This window comes from Prionailurus bengalensis, chromosome D3, assembly GCF_016509475.1.
Source record: "Prionailurus bengalensis isolate Pbe53 chromosome D3, Fcat_Pben_1.1_paternal_pri, whole genome shotgun sequence".
In the NCBI taxonomy this organism is placed as follows: Eukaryota; Metazoa; Chordata; class Mammalia; order Carnivora; family Felidae; genus Prionailurus; species Prionailurus bengalensis.
The window spans coordinates 20,093,024-20,110,324 of record NC_057356.1 but is presented as its reverse complement, the minus strand read 5'-3'; the positions used below and the strand labels follow the sequence as shown (position 1 = coordinate 20,110,324).

The following is a 17,301-nucleotide window of genomic DNA, read 5'->3' as shown; positions in this document are numbered from 1 at the left end:
TTACAGGTATATTCAGAGTGTTTCATCCTAAGGGAGTAGAATACACATTCTTCTGAGAGCACATGGAACATTCTCCAAAATAGATTACATACTGGGTCACAAAACAGCCCTCAAGAAATATAAAAGAACTGATCATACCATATGCATTTTCAGATCAAAATGCTATGAAACTTGAAATCAACCACAGGAAAAAGTCTGGAAAATCTCCAAATGCATGGAGGTTAAAGAACATCCTACTAAAGAAGGGATGGGTCAACCAGGCAATTAAAGAAGAAATTTAAAAATATATGGAAACAAAAGAAAATGAAAACATGATGGTCCAAACCTTTTGGGGTGCAGCAAAGGCAGTCCTAAGAGGAAAATACATTGCAGTCCAGGCCTATCTCAAGAAATAAGCAAATCCCAAATACAAAATGTAACAGCAAACCTGAAGGAACTAGAAGCAGAATAACAAAGAAACACCAAACCAAGCAGCAGAAGAAAAATAATAAAGATCAGAGCAGAAATAAACAATATAGAATCAGAAAAAAAACCAACAGTAGAACCTATCAATGAAACTAAGAGATGGTTTTTTGAAAAAATAAGCAAAATTGATAACCCCCTAGCAAGACTTCTCAAAAAGAAAACAGGAAGGACCCAAATAGACAAAATCACAAATGAAAATGGATTTATCACAACCAATCCCTCAGAAATACAAACAATTATCAGAGAATACTAGGAAAAATTATATGCCAACAAACTGGACAACCTAGAAGAAATGGCCACATTCCTAGACACCCACACACTACCAAAACTCAAATGGGAAGAAATAAAAAATTTGAACAGACCCATAACTAGTGAAGAAATTGAATCAGTTATCAAAACTTTCCCAACAAATAAGAGTCCTGGGCCAGATGGCTTCCCTGGGGAATTCTACCAGACATTCAAAGCAGAGTTAATACCTATCGCTCTCAAGCTGTTCCAAAAAATAGAAACGTAAGGAAGAATTCCGAACTCATTCTATGAAGCCAGCATTACCTTGATTCCCAAACCAGACAGAGACTTCACAAAAAAGGAGAATTACAGGCCAATATCCCTGATGAACATGAATGCAAAAATTCTCAACAAAATACTAGCAACTTGAATTCTACAGCATATGAAAAGAATGATTCACCATGATCAAATGGGATTCACTCCTGGGCTGCAGGGCTGGTTCAATATCCACAAAGCAATCAATGTAATAAATCACATTAATAAAAGAAAGGATAAGAACCATATGATCCTGTCAATAGATGCAAAAAAAAAAGCATTTGACAAAACACAACATTCTTTCTTAATAAAAATTCTTAAGAAAGTTGGGATAAGAGGAACATACCTAAACATCATAAAAGCCTTATATGAAAAGCCTACAGCTAATATCATCCTCAATAGGGAAAAACTGAGAGCTTTCCCTCTGAGATCAGGAACACGACAGGGATGTCCACTCTCACCACTGTTGTTTAACATAGTGTTGGAAGTCCTAGCCTCAGCAGTGAGACAACCAAACAAAATAAAAGGCATCCAAGTTGGCAAAGAAGAAGCCAAACTTTCACTTTCACAGATGACATGATACTCTACATTGAAAACCCAAAAGACTCCACCAAAAGGCTGCTAGAACTGATACACAAATTCAGCAAAGTTGCAGGGTACAAAATCAATGTGCAGAAATCGGTTGCATTTCTGTACACCAATAATGAAGCAACAGAAAGAGAAATCAAGAAACTGATCCCATTTACAATTGCACCAAGAACCTAAAATACCTAGGAATAACCCTAATCAAAAATATAAAAGATCTGTATGTTGAAAATTATAGAAAACTTATGAAGGAAATTGAAGAAGACACAAAGAAATGGAAAAAACATTCCATGCCCAAGGATTGGAAGAATAAATATTGTTAAAATGTCAATACTACCCAAAGCAATCTACACATTCATTGCAATCCCAATCAAAGTTGCACCAGCATTCTTCTCAAAGCTAGAACAAGCAATCCTAAAATTTGTATGGAACCACAAAATACTCCGAATAGCCAAAGTAATATTGAAAAAGAAAACTAAAGCAGGAGGCATCACAATACCAGACTGTAGCCTCTACTAAAAGACTGTAATCATCAAGACAGTATGGTATTGGCACAAAAACAGACACATAGACCAATGGAATAGAATAGAGAACCCAGAATTGGGTCCACAAATGTATGGCCAACTAATCTTCAACAAAGCAGGAAATAGCATCCAATGGAAAAGACAGTCTCTTAGCAAATGGTATTGGGAGAACTAGAGAGCAACATGCAGAAGAATGAAACTAGACCACTTTCATGCACCATACACAAAAATAAACTCAAAATGGGTGAAAGACCTAAATGTGAGGCAGGAAACCATCAAATCCCTAGAGGAGAAAGCAGGCAACAACCTCTTTGACCTCAGCTGTAGCAATTTCTTGCTTGACACATCTCCCAAAGGCATGGGAATTAAAAGCAAAAATGAACTATTGGTACCTCATCGAGATAAAAAGCTTCTGTACTGCAAAGGAAACAATCAAAAAACCTAAAAGGCAACCGACAGAATGGGAGAAGACATTTGCAAATGACATATCAGATAAAGGGTTAGTATCCACACAATCTATGAAGAATTTACCAAACTCAAAACCCAAAAAACAAATAATCCAGTGAAGAAATGGGCAGAAGATATGAATAGACACTTTTCCAAAGAAGACATCCAGATGGCCAACAGACACATGAAACAATGCTCAACGTCACTCATCATCAGGGAAATACAAATCAAGACCACATTGAGATACTACTTCACACCAGTCACAGTGGCTGAAATGAACAACTCAGGAAGCAACAGATGCTGGTGAGGTTGTGGAGAAAAGGGAACCCTCTTGCACTGTTGGTGGGAATGCAAACTGGTGCAGCTGCTCTGGAAAACAGTGTGGAGATTCTTCAAAAAACTAAAAATAGAACTATCCTATGACCCAGCAATTCCTAGCACTACTAGGAATTTATCCAAAGGACACGGGAGTGCTGATTCATAGGGGCACATGTACTCCAATGTTTACAGCAGCACCCTCAACAATAGCCAAATTATGGAAAGAGCCTAAATGTCCATCAACTAATGAATGGATAAAGAGGATGTGGTTTCTATATACAATGGAACACTACTTGGCAATGAGAAAGAATTAAATCATGCCATTTGCAGCAAGGTGGATGGAACTGGAAGGTATTGAAATAAGTCAGTCAGAGAAAGACAGATAACATGTTTTCACTCATATATGGACCTTGAGAAACTTAACAGAAGACCGTGGGGGAAGGCAAGGGGAAAGAATAGTTATAAACAGAGAGGGATCCTGAGGGATCTTGGGGCAAACCCCAAGAGACTCTTAAATACAGAGAACAATCTGAGGGTTGATGGGGGGTAGGGGAGAGGGGAAATTGGTGATAGGCATTTTGAGGAGATCATTCGTTGGGATGAGCACTGGGTGTTGCATGTAAGCGATGAACTACGGGAAACTACCTCCAAAACCAAGAGCACATTTTACACACTGTGTGTTAGCTAGTTGACAATAAATTATATTTAAAAAAAAATCCATCTCTCCCCACTCAAGTTCCCTCCTCTGCCACTACCCATGGCATCTGATAATTGATTTCCACTTCTAAAATATCGTGTTTTCAGAAGTGATATAGAGAAAGAAAAAAGGAAAAAGAATCCCACATTACTTAGTCTTTAGGAATTGTCATTTTTAACACTTCATAATTCCCTGCAGATTCATCAAAATTGTTGTGTGCATTAAGAGTTCCTTCCTGGGGTGCCTGGGTGGCTCAGTTGGTTGGGTGTCCGACTTCAGCTCAGGTCATGATCTCACAGTCCGTGAGTTCGAGCCCCGCGTCGGGCTCTGTGCTGACAGCTCAGAGCCTGGAGCCTGCTTCGGATTCTGTTTCTCCCTCTCTCTCTCTGCCCCTCCCCTGCTCATGCTCTGTCTCTCTCTGTCTCAAAAATAAATAAAAACATTAAAAAAAAAAAGAGTTCCTTCCTTTTCGGGCACCTGGGTAGCTCAGTCAGTTGAGCATCTGACTTCAGCTCAGGTCATGATCTCACAGCAGGTCTTTCTGGTCTTTCCATTTACCTTTTAGGGCATCACTCCAAAACCCATCTGCATTCAATTTTCCATCACTGACCATGCTTTTGGAGAGCCCAAAAGAAAAAGGGTAGTAGGGAAGAGCATCGAAGACCTACACAGAAAAAAAGCTCTGGAATTCTGCAGATATTCTTTAGTGTTCCTGACCACATATGTGGGAGGAAACTTTCTGAGGTTAAGAAAAGAACCACCCAGACATCAGAGGAACATCTGCAGTGCTCTCAGACAACACAATCAGAAAGATGCTTGTTCTCACCTGTAAGAGTAGAAACGTCCCTGAATCAGGGGCACTGGGTTGACTAGTCAGAAAATTGTTGCCTCAGTACTGGGGAAAAGTTAGCATAAGACTAAATGCTGTTCTGGTTACACCTAAAACAGTGCGAAAGCAAGTTGAAAAGGGGTCAGACTGTTTCCATTAACTTTACGGAATGTAGAAGAAATGTCAAAAATAGAAATACAAAGATATTATGCACTGTGAAAGGAAATATTCTCAAAGTCTAGCATTCTATCAAACTTTCCAAAGAGGAGGTAGGAAAATATGAGTCAAAATAAGCCAGAGACAGAGGGAGAAGGAGAGGGAGAGGGAGAGGGAGAAGGAGAGGGAGAGGGAGAGGGAGAGAGACAGAGAGAGAGAGAGAGAGAGAGAGAGAAATAATCCAAACTGACAATGAAATTCCATTGATGATAGAATTCACTGGTGAGGATGGAAAATACATTTTCATAACTATATTCCACTTGTACATGAGAGATGAGGACTGATTGAATATGCCAAGTGTAGACATGGAAAACATAATAAATAAATAACCAAATCAAACCTCTAGAAATTAAAACCACAGGGTCTGGTAAAAATTACTCTTGCTGGATTGACAGCATATTAAACACTACAAAAGAAATGATTAGCAAACAAGTGATATAGTAATAGAAAATATAGATAGAGATGAAACTACAGAGGGGAAAAAGGTTGAAGAGAGAAGATCAGAAGCATTAGTGTGTGATAGCACAACTTCAAGGAGAATAATAGCAATGTACTTTGAGTCCTTGGTGCAGGAAAGATTTGGGGGAAGGAGGTGGAAAGAGAAAATATTTGAAGAAATACAGACTAAAAATGTTCCAAATGTGATGAAAACTATAAGCCCATAGGTTCAAGAAGTCTACCAACCTCAGGTATGTGAAATATGAAACACATACATACAAATACACACACATAATCCAATTGCTTGGACCAGTGATAAAGAGACAATTATGAAAACAACCAAAGAGCAGAGACACATGCTGCACAGAGGAAATAGGTAGAGCGGTAAGAGCAGATTTCTCATTAGAAGCGATGTAATACAGTGGAGCCATATATGAGAACAATAAAGAACAAAAACAGAACAAAACCTGTCCTCTTTGAACTCTGTACTCAATGAATATCTCTCTCAAAATATTCTTACACTATCTGTGAAGTGGCATACTGTCACTAGAAGGTAGACTTGGATGAGTTAGATGTACCTTAGACCCTACAGCAATTATTAAAATAAAACCTTTTTAATAACTGCTATAGCTAATAAGCCCACAGAGATAATATAAAATCATAAAAACACATTCATTCAATTTTAAAATGAGAGAGTAAAAGGGAAAGAGAAACAATGAACAGATGGGACCACCTGTCCCTGAGTCAGGTGTTGTCTGTATCTCTCAGAGGGCCCAGCCCAGGCCAAGCTCCTGAAAGACCACAGACGGAGCCAAGGACAGACCCCAAAGAGGGTGGTTTGAGACAGTCGTCATGTGGTCAGATCCCATGAAGGTGACTGATTCCAGACTTTGGATACCAAGAATAGCTTTCTCAACTCACAGCTGTGTGGAGGATCAGAGAACTCCCTTCTACGTCCTCAGTCATATATTCTTATTTCACAACGGGGTCATCAATTAAGAGTATCAGAGGTGGAGGGAATTTGCATAACTACTAAGAATCACTGACCCAAGCATCTGGAAGGCAATAAGAGAGGCTGAGTGGAGCCCAGCAGTGCTGTGGGTCCCAGAAAGCAGAGCTCTGCATATCTCCACCATGGCCTGGACCCCTCTTCTGCTTCCCCTCCTCACTCTCTGCACAGGTGCTGCCCCTGGGGCCCTGTCCACACTCTGAGCTCCCCAAGACCTGAGCTCAGCTTGCGCCAAACCCTGACCTCAGCCCTGGCACATACAGAATTAGGCACTGGGGAATGAGCCCTTGGACCTCACACTAATCTGTCCTCTTTTGTCTTTTCAGGCTCTGTGGCATCCATTGGGCTGACTCAGCTGCCCTCAGTGACAGTGTCCCTGGGACAGCCGGTTACAGTGACCTGCTCTGGACTGGAGGGGTATTATACACATTGGTACCGGCAGAAGCCAGGCCAAGCCCCCGTGTTGGTCATTTGAGGATAGTGAGCAGCCCACAGGGATTCCTGACAGATTCTCTGGCTCCAGCTCGGGGGATGCAGCCACTCTGACCATCACCGGGGCCCAGGCTGAGGACGAGGCTGACTATTACTGTCAGTCCTATGATAACAGTGGTGATGCTCACAGTGACACAGGCAGATGGGGAAGTGAGACACAAACCCCTGTGTCACACTCTCCTCCAGCCCCAGCAGGACTGTGCACAAAGCAATCGGTAGGTCTGGCCCAGGTCCCCAGATCTGAGGTCTGGAGTCTGTCCCCTTACTCTTCACCTACCAGGCAGGCTCTGCACAGTGTGGATCGGCCAGGGGATTCATAAACAGTTATTAGAACAACATTTCCTCCGTTACTGTGGGTGAATGAATGCCTGCGTGTTGAGAAGAAGACATGGAAGACATTTCTCAAAGACCAACTTCTTTAAAACTCCCATAATGAAATGTTCTGAAATTTAAAAATACACTGGATAGATTGACAGCAGATTGGATGCTGTAAAAGAAGAGAAGGGTGAATTTGATGTCACGCAATTAAAACTATTCAAAATGAAACACAGAAGCAAACACCTAAGAAAAAAAGTGAATATAAGCTCAGTGCCTGTAGGACAACTTCAGGGCACCCAGAGAGTGTGCAGGATAGAAACAGAGGGAGAGAAGAGAAGGAACGGATGGTTCATAAAACATAGGTGAGGAAATAATCTATAAAAAGGCTTCAAATTTGGTGAAATCCATAAACCAATATATCCAAGAGTCTAAAGAAAGCTTGGACACAGGGGACATGAAAGACAGCACAGAACACATCTTGAGGAAATTGCTAGAAACGAGTGATGCCGACACTCTCACAGCCGGAGAGGAGATGTGTTCCCTACAGAGGAACCAATTTCATGGTGGAAGCACATTTCTCATTACAGCCATGTAAGCAAGAGAACAGGGAGCAATGTCTTCACAATCCCCCTAGAAAATGCCTGTAAACTTTGGCCTTTACCCAGGAGAAATCTCATTGAAAAGGGAAGACACACTAATCCTTTCCCAGACCGCAAACCTCTCAGAACACCCACAGACCCTCGGCACAAGCAACAGTAAAGGACGCCCCTCAGACAGAAGGAAAGGGTGACAGAGGGAAAGGGGAATACACACAAAGATAGAAAAAGCATCAGGTATCATAACTCCATGGGTAAATACAAAAATAAGTTTAGTGGTTCATATTTATAAAAGATAGTCAAGTGTTTAAAGAAAAACTATAGTAGTGTATGTGATATATGACGGATGTACAAAAAAAAAAAAAACCACACATGAAATTGTAAGGAAGATGAGACCGTGTTATGACATCCTTATCCTACAGTGTGAATGATTCCATGGTCTGGGACACACTTTTATAGTTAGGAGCTGAGGACTGTATACCCAAAATAAACCATTACAATAATACTATGTTAACAATAAAGGGTTATAACTAATGAGGCGCGTTACATAGCACAGTCCAGAGAATACAGATCCAATAGAACATGTGTGTCATGTATGGGTCTGTGCATATTTATCTGTGATGCAGAGACAGAGACAGTGGGAGAGAGTGACAATGACGTTGAGAAATGTCTCACACAGCCATGGGGTGGTAGGTCTGGAAGCTGCAGGAAGGACAGAAGCTGTGGGTTTAAGTCAGGACGATGTTGCAGACTTTAACCCAAATCTAGTCTGAATGACAGAAATGCTAAGAGGAGACAGAGAAGAAAATTAAAGAATCCAAATCAAACTACTAGAGATGAAACCCACAAGGTCTCAGATTACAAACACAAGAACTGAGATTAGCAGCAGACACGACGTGCAGACACGTGATTGAACATGAACGCAGCATGGACACTGCAAAAGAAAGGCACAAAATGACTTTAAAGTGATTAGAGCACCACTGAGTGTGGGAAAGTTCAGCAACAGATACACATGTGATTGTGTCCCCAGGGAGTGAAGGAGGGGAGGTGGAAAAGAATATTGATGAATTAGTGACCACAAAGGTTCTAAATGTCATGAAAATTCAAAACCTATGGATTCCAAATTCTTGAGAAACCCAAGCACAATGAGGGTAAAGCAATGGGGGTAAAGACTACACACAACACCCATCCATATCCAATTGTTTAAGGCAGAGAAAAAGAGTTTTAAAAGAGGGCAGAGGGGAAAGTTACTTGGTTCAGGGGAATACGGATAAGGATTCCAACAGATTTCTCAATAGCAGAGATGCACGAGAGAGGGCGGTGGATTAACATCTTTAAAGAAACGAAAAAGAAAAACCTTAATTCTTTATCCAGGGAAATTATCCTTCCCTGATGAAGGATATTATAAATTCTTTCAGATGTACCAAAGTGACAGAATTGATCATCAGCAGACCCTCAATACAAGAAATAATACTGGACTTCCCTCCCATAGGAGAAATGGATTCCAGAGAGAATCTGAATCTACAAAATGAATGTAAGAGTCAGAAATGATAGCTACAGAGGTAAACATTAAGAATATTTTTATTATTTACCTCTCTTTGAAAAAGAAATCACCATCTAAAGCAAATCTAATAACTGCAGATGTTGGAATTTACACTGTAGCTAACAGTGAGGTGATGACACTCATACCGCAGGGCTGAGGAGAGCGAGCTGGAAGTGTGCTCTAAGGATGTGATCCTCTCTGTCACGAGGTTTAGTATCGCCTGAATGCAGACAGTCAGGGGCCACAGATAATAAGCCTAAAAAGAGAAATGAAATGGACCATAAAAAATGTTCCATTATTCAAGAACAAGAGATAAATGTAAAAAGAGAACAGAGTAAACATGGAGCATAGAGAAAACAAACAGCAGGATGCAATATAACTGGGTAGCAGGTTGCTACCCAGAGCCAGGAAATGGTCCAAGCACGACAACTGAAAGATGATTTTGTCAAATTGACTTTAACAACATCACACAGATAAGAAACCTACAGTAAATAAAATGACGCTAAGTACAAGTTCAGGACGATATTCCCACCTGATTCTTTTCCACCAGTTGAGATATAATAAATTCACAGAACAGACAGAGAATCAAGGAAGATGAATCGAACTCTTACAAATGGTTATGGTGGAATATTTCATGTAATGTGTGTTTTTGTTTTTTTGTTTTTTTTTTAATTCTTTTTTTTTAACATTTATTTATTTTTGAGACAGGGAGAGACAGCATGAACGGGGGAGGGTCAGAGAGAGAGGGAGACACAGAATCCGAAACAGGCTCCAGGCTCTGAGCTGGCAGCACAGAGCCCGACGCGGGGCTCGAACTCACGGACCGTGAGATCATGACCTGAGCCGAAGTCGGATGCCTAACCGACTGAGCCACTCAGGCGCCCCTGTAATGTGTGTTTTAAAGAACACAACAATGGAAACAAATGACCACAGTGCACATTCCGTGAGAAAAGATACAGAAATGCCCTCACGTCCCCCTCACTGTGCTGCAGTTTTTGATATTCAAACACAGAGTGACATGAGCTCCCCTAAGAGATCCAAGAGGTGAGCACAGCTCCACGTGAACCAGATCCATGAAGCCCACCCAGGAGCACGGAGATTCTCTCCACCAGCCTGAGAAGGAGCATTTTCATGGGGACCAGTGAGGACATGAGGGAGACATTGAGTGGCAAGTCTCAGAGTGGGCTCAGGAGATAGAAGTCTGGGGTCCACACCATGGCCTGGAACTTCCTGCTCTCCCTCCTCACTCTCTGCCCAGATGCTCCCTCCAGGCCCTACACACAGGTTCAGTCCCCACAGGGCCCTGAGCATGACCCTGAACTTGAGGTCAGTTTAGAGGGTACTGCAGGGGGTGGGCCCCAGGGAAAGAGCCCCATGGTCTCCTCAACCTGAAGGCCTTGTGTCCCCTGCAAGACTCAGGTGCCTCATTTTAGAGTGGCCATGAGACCTTTGTCACTTTCCCAAGCCTGGAGGACAGAGAAAACCAAACAATAATACGGACCTAGACCAGGTCCCTGCACAGCCAACAGCCTCCACCGGCTCCACAGATTCTCCAAGTCTAACCTGAGACACAATCCTGCTGACTGTCCCTATGTGCAGGCTGAGGAGGCTCCTTTATAGGCCAGAATAGGATGGGGTTGCAGTGGGTCCAGCGACAGAAGCCCCACTACCCAGCTTGGCCTCACCCTCCCTCCTTCATGCCCTGGACAACTCTGCTCCAAAGGGCCCAGAGTCTGAATCCAGTACACCTGGGCTGCACTCCTGGCTCACACTGTTTTCCTCTGTATTCTGGGAAACTAGTCTCTCTGGACCTTAACTTCACGTTCCATGTAATGGGGAAGATTATATTGACGTCAGAATCACATTGCTTTCAAATTGAATGAGAAAAAATATTGACAGAGTCTAATTATTGAAAGAGAGACTGCAGGGTCTCAGTCAATGGGTGCTGGTCTGGTATTCTGACAGATTTGTCCATCCTCTGCAGAAATCCAAGGAAAAGGTCTCAGCAAAACTGTGACATTTATGATGTGAAATTGCATATCCAGCTCCAAATTCCCAATTCCCTATGTCATTCGGGTCACCAACTAGGCTAGTGTAGAAAACCTCCTGCCCCAAACTACAAGTGATAAGGGCTGTAATAACAATGGCAGTAGGAGAGATGATAGTAATAATCCTAATGAAGACTTAGGTGCACACGTGAACTTTAGTGCTAGAAGCATCACCTGTTCCACCGTGACCCAACTGCACTCATTGGGATACAGAACACATCAGACTTGATTCCTAAATGGAGAGAAATGGGTAGTAATAGTATGTCACAAAGGTTTCCTGGACTGCGGCCCTTTCCAAACGCACTAAAATTTACTCTGCACTAACCCTGTTGTAACAAGACAAAGGGCCAGGCTAGGGCACTTCACCCTTGGACACGTACAGGAACCACACCTGTCCTGCCTCCTGCACCGTGTATGTGACCTGTGTGTGCTGGGCTGGGGAGAGCAGGGGGGCAGCTGCCTGGGGGAGGCTGGGCTCCCTGGTCCACACCCTTTCTCAGGTGACAGGTGCTTTGGGGTGACCTGACCTGCAGGAGGGAAGCTCCCGGTCTGAGTCGTCCTCCACCAGCAGGGGGCAGCAGAGCTGCAGCAGGAGAAGCAGGACAGAGGCTGGGGCTGCCCAGGTGGAGCCTCACAGGGCACCAGGCCTGGGGGGTGTCTGTCCAGGGTTCAGTCATCAGAAGAAAGTGGGGATGATCCAACCTATCTTCTCAGGCTTCAGGGACCATGTTCTGAGGGTCAGACACACAGTGTCATCCAGGACACCGACAGGATTTCTGACACAGTGATTACCTCAACTGGGAAATTCCAGTCACTTCACTGTCCAGCAGAAGTCCCAGGAGCTGACCCTTCTGTGATGGGCACATCCGGAGCTATCCTGACCACTCACCCTCTGCCTCTCCTTCCCCACCTACAGGTGGACTCGGGTCGAGGGCTGAAGCATCAGCATCCTTGCTCAGGAGTGTCTCAGGGGCAGGAGGTGGGCCGATCAGAGCCTCCAGTCACTCAAGGGAGGGTCTGGAGCCACCTTGTGAGACTGTCTCCAGTGTGAAGTGGATTCTGCCAGCCTCAGACCACAGCTCTGGCCCCTGGGATGTCAGTGTTCCGGGACAGGATCCAGCTCCCTGCAGTGACCACAGACCATCTCGTCTCCATAGCTCACAATGTGACCAAAGACATGACTCTGGTGACCCTCACAGAGACACAGTGCTTGAAGAGGTTTCTTCAGTCAGAGATGGTGTCTGACACCTTCCACGTGTTTACAGGAAACATGGGTGAAAAAAAAAACAAACAGGAATCAAAGTGTTGACATGCCAGTTGCTGGTCTGTTGTGGGATGGGGATGTCAGAGATGAAATAACCACATGTAAATTCACTAGAAGTCATGATGAATCTCCAACAGCAGGTGTTTATATAACAAGTAACTCCCACATGCAACATGATGAAAAAACATCAGAAAGAGAGTTTCTCATTCTAATGACATGACAAAGGTGGGACCAGAGTGCATCTAGGGAAGGCAGAGTAGACATGAAGCAAGAGGGGTCATCCAGGAGGCCACAGGGCCACCTCTCCTTGAATCAGGTTTCATTTGTGTCTCTCCAAGGGCCCAGCCCAGCCTCATGGCCAGGCTCCTGAAAGGCCTCCAGTGGGCTGACTCAGTCGCCCTTATTGTCAGAGGCCCTGGGGTCAGATGGCCATGACCACCTCTCAGGGAGACAACACAGAAACTTTTGGTGTGCAGTGACACCAGCAGAAGCTAGGACAGACTCCTGTGCTTGTCATATATGACAATAGCAAGCCTCCTTCAGGGATTCCTGACTGGTTCTTGGGCTCAAACTTCAAAGATGTGGCAACCCTAAACGCCAGCATGATCAGAACCAAGGACGAGGCTGACTCCCACTGTCAGGTGTGAGACACTGGTATTAATGCTCACAGTGACAGAGTCAGACAGGGAAATGAGACACAAATCCCTTCCCCCTCTGTGTCACACTCTCCTTCAGCCCCAGGAGGACTTTGGACAAAGCATGAACAGTTCTGGCCCAGCCGCCCAGATCTGTAATTCCCAGACCTCACTCCCAAACGAGCCCTCCAGGCTGGCTCTGCACCCTGTGGACCAGGAGTGCCATACACAGGAGGCAGGATGAGGCTGTCATGTTCTAGGCTATGGTATTTGTTGTGGATGGAAGACCTGCTGAAAGGGCAGACAGAGAGACATCCATGGTGGCATAAGAAGCTCAAAGTGACAAGTGGAAGTCTCAGCTTTCAGTTGAATAGAATCATTGCAGTGTCTCTGGGTAGAAACATTTATCCATTAAAACTAATACCTCTAGCGCAGCAGAGTGTAGGGTCGTGGTGACAGGGAGTTATAATTTTGTAGCAGGTCACCAAGAATATGTGTGAGTGGAGACATTCCCAATTCCAATTCTTAAATCCTGGACCCATGAATGTTAGCTATGGGAGAAACAGCACCGCATATTGGATACAGATTTAGTACAAATATCACCTTCCGGACAACGTTACCCAAGCCAAACAAGGTACTGCCATGTGGTTGGCACAGTGAGTGAGTCTTCAAGAGGCCATTAGTCTATTCATCAAGCCAGCTGTCTCAGAATGTTGGGGAAGATGGTTGAGCCAATGAATTCCATGGGCATGGGCACGTTGCAGCCCTTCTTTTGATATAAAATGAGAGCTTTGGACAGAAGTCACAGTAAAATACTAGAAAAGTGGGGGAAGCATTCTTCAAGTCCAAGGGTAATATTTTCGGTAGAAGCATTGCAGTCAAAGAAAGGAAGTCCCTATCTAGAGGAGAGGTCTATTCCAATAAAAGAACTATCCCTTCCATGATGGAATAATAAGTCTACTGTAATGAATCTGCCAGCAGGCTCTAGGCTGATTTCCAAGGAAATGGTCTCACACTGGGAACTCAGGGTTGGTCTCTGCTGTTTGCATACTGGTCCTGAGAAGTGGCCATAGCCAGTTCAGCTTTAATGAGTGAAATCCACATGAATAACCACCCAACTTCCAACATGGGCACTTTGCTATGGAGTCCACTGAACAAGTTCAGGAGTAGATGGAGAAGAAAGGTGACCATTTTCCCCATACGTGTCACATTAGCCAACTGATTATTCACATTGATTCATTTTGAGGACACACTATGGTAGGCATTTTCATGAGACACTATTAGCATCCACCTTTGTGTTCACTGGGAGTGTTCACCTCACATATTTCTTCCTCAAACATCTTTCACCAGTTTTCTTACTGTGTTTCTTTCAAGTCTCTGAACATCCAGCCAAATATTGAGTGAGAGCCTATAGGTGAGTATAAAGCCACCTCTGACCTTCTCTCTGTCCAGACAAATGAACCAACTACTCGGCTCAAATGTTACGTTTGAGAATTTTCCCCACCCATGTTGTGCAGGAAGGTCCCACATTAGGGCTGCAGTGTTAACTCTCAAAGTTGGCTGCATACCATACAGGAACCTCTGTAAGTCAGCCCTCTGGTTTTTTCTCTGTATCAGCTGGTCATAGGATTGTCCCCACTGGGCCACAGACGTGCGAGACAGAGAAAAGACAATACAGCTGGGATTGGGGTCATGGGCATCTGGCCTCTTCCTCATGCAACTCACCTGTGCCTTCATGATCTGGTGAAGCCTAACCTCAAATTTACCTCTTCTGTTTAATGATGGAGAGCTGCTGTGAATGCCCAAATCCATGCATGGTTAGTCAGGTAACACCCGATTCATGTAGGCAGCTCAGGTCACATGTAAATTTAGTGCTTTATAAGGGGCATATATTCCCTGTTATGTTCAATAGCAAGCCAAAGTATTTGCCAAATGAAGCTCTCTGCTTATACAGATGTAAAAAAAAATGGTGTGCTATGCATCTATTCTTGTGATAGGAACACATCATTAACTGACACCAATGTCCTTGGCCAAATGAGTCTGAACACTAATTTGGTCCTGCTATTCATTACAGTGACCACATCCACTTCCTCATTGTTGATAAAATGGGACTGCAGGCCTCATACCAATGCAAGGATCCCATCAACTACAACTTGGGTACCCAATCCAGAGATCAGAATCTCTACAGAATATATGTGTACATATGGCAAATATGCATACACACACACACACACACACACACACAATCTACCAACATACACACACAGACCCAATTAGTATATATATGCATACATATTCACAAATATATTCTTACATGTTGTGTATAAATATATAATATAAAGTATGTGTGGCAGGAATTTGATGTCATGCAGAACATACACACATATCAGTCAGCCACAGATAAGACACAGGGATGGTCAGTAACAAAAGGGCTCCTGCTTCCCTTTCAGTTTTCAGGGAAATTCCACAGGGATTCCTCTTGTTATTCACCTTTCCTAGAAACATACAACAATGAGAATTCTGAACATCAGTCCTGCCCCTCAAAATTTTAACTTGTAAAAAAAATATCACTTTGGAACTCAAACCATTTTGAATCACAGACACCTAAGGTCCTCACTGTCCCTGCATCTTCAGACAAACCAGACTTTTCTCCACAGCAACTGACCCCAAACACACTCCTTAGTTCTTGTTCCTTCTTCCCATCCTGACAGCAGCTCCAAGGTCACCTCTGCCAGAGACGCCTCCTCCAGCCTCTCACCACACAGCACCTGCCTCTCATCTTGTACAATTTCAGTTCACTATCTGCACACCATGCAACACTGTATATTTACCCATATCACTTTATTTATTAATTGATTTTTGTGGTAATTTTTATCCTAATTTGTCAGGAAGTTTTTAATGTAACATAAGCACATCTCAATCAGAGGCATGAACACTCAGGTGTTTAATTTTCTCCCACAGAAGTAAGGCTGAAGTCAGATTGTATTTCTCCTGGTAGGCAACAATTCTGTGAGCTCCCACATCTGCTCACTTTCTGTCCCACCATCACTACTACGGAGGCTTTGCTTTTCCCTGTTGTCACACCCAAGTACAAGGAAAGAGCACTGCATAAATCTACTCTGTTTCTTCCCTCACAAGAGTAAAAGTCCCCCAAAAGATCCCCAAACAAATGATACATTCAAGGGGCCAATTCTTGGCCACAGGGCCAATCTTGACGTTTCAAGAGGGACTTGACAATAGCAATAGTGTGGCTTCTAAATGAATATGGAAGACGAGATACAAGTAGGAGAGGTTGGAGACTGTCTCCGGTACCAACAAAGCAAGACTTCCACTCTGCTGCAGCAGTCCTAAGATGGAAATTCTGACCCAGTGTCCTGTTCACACTGATTTCCCAGGATGGAATGTGTCCCAGACTAAGCGGATCTGAATTAGTGTTTGTTGGACGAGTGTTTTCCTCTGTCTTTGGAGCAGTAGCCGTCATCACACTATTGGCGACACCAGCAGCCAGTGCCAGTTAGAGGCAGTCCCTGGCTTCTGTGTAGCTTTGTGTCACGCCGCAGAACCACTCCCACGGCCACCCACCTCCCCAGAGACAGGAGCAGTGATACCGCAGATGGGCCCTGCCTCCTCCTCCTCCTCACATGAGCCTCTTCCTACTTGCATGGATAACCTGACCTCCTCCTGCCTGGTCTTGAGGCTCACAGAGGCCCCACAGAGAAGAGGAATTCCTTCCCTGGGGTCAGCAGTCCACGGATCAGGGAATCAGGATCTGAGCACTGGGTTCTGAATCTCCACCTGGACAAAGGATTTCACTGGGTCTCGGGCGGTCAAGTGGAGCGGCCACCAGGGGGCAGCAGAGATCACCTGGCAAAGCCCCCTGCACATGGGGAGGGTCTGGGCAACAGGGCATATGCAGGGAGGGTTAGTCATGAGACTTGACTGAAAAGTGTAGGTTGTCTATGGCATCACCTTTGACTCTGGTGTAAAATACTGGTTCGGTGTCTCTCAGATTTGTCTCCTGTACAATGTGCTCCTGTCTCTAGCACAGATCCAGTAATTCCTGCCTCTCCAGCCCGGCCCACAGCTGCTTAACTCAGCCACTGTCCAACCTTGTTCAAGGTGGGTCTGCCTCTGGCATTGAGAGTCCCCTAGGCATACTGAGGCACAGCATCGATGGCCTACCCCAGGAGCTCTCCCTCAGGATACAGTCCTACAGAACTTCAATATCTCGTTGAAACTCCATGTGCACTTGAAAAGGGAGGAATTTCTTCAAGTTCTGAAGTTCCTCAACATAGACCTGGGGTAGCACACTGCATTGACCTAAGTTCCCCCAG

The 17,301-nt window shown here is 44.1% G+C and overlaps 1 protein-coding gene and 2 gene segments (V, D, J or C); all 3 read left to right on the top strand.

Annotated features, from left to right (window-relative positions):
- The window catches only part of LOC122470398 (immunoglobulin lambda-1 light chain-like), a 336,020-nt gene that overhangs the window by 108,202 nt on the left and 210,517 nt on the right, over nucleotides 1-17,301 (top strand). The gene's annotated exons all lie outside the window — the stretch shown is intronic.
- LOC122470393 overlaps nucleotides 1-17,301 on the top strand; it is a 644,196-nt gene that overhangs the window by 430,932 nt on the left and 195,963 nt on the right.
- Nucleotides 1-17,301, top strand: part of LOC122470388 — a 901,179-nt gene that overhangs the window by 705,664 nt on the left and 178,214 nt on the right.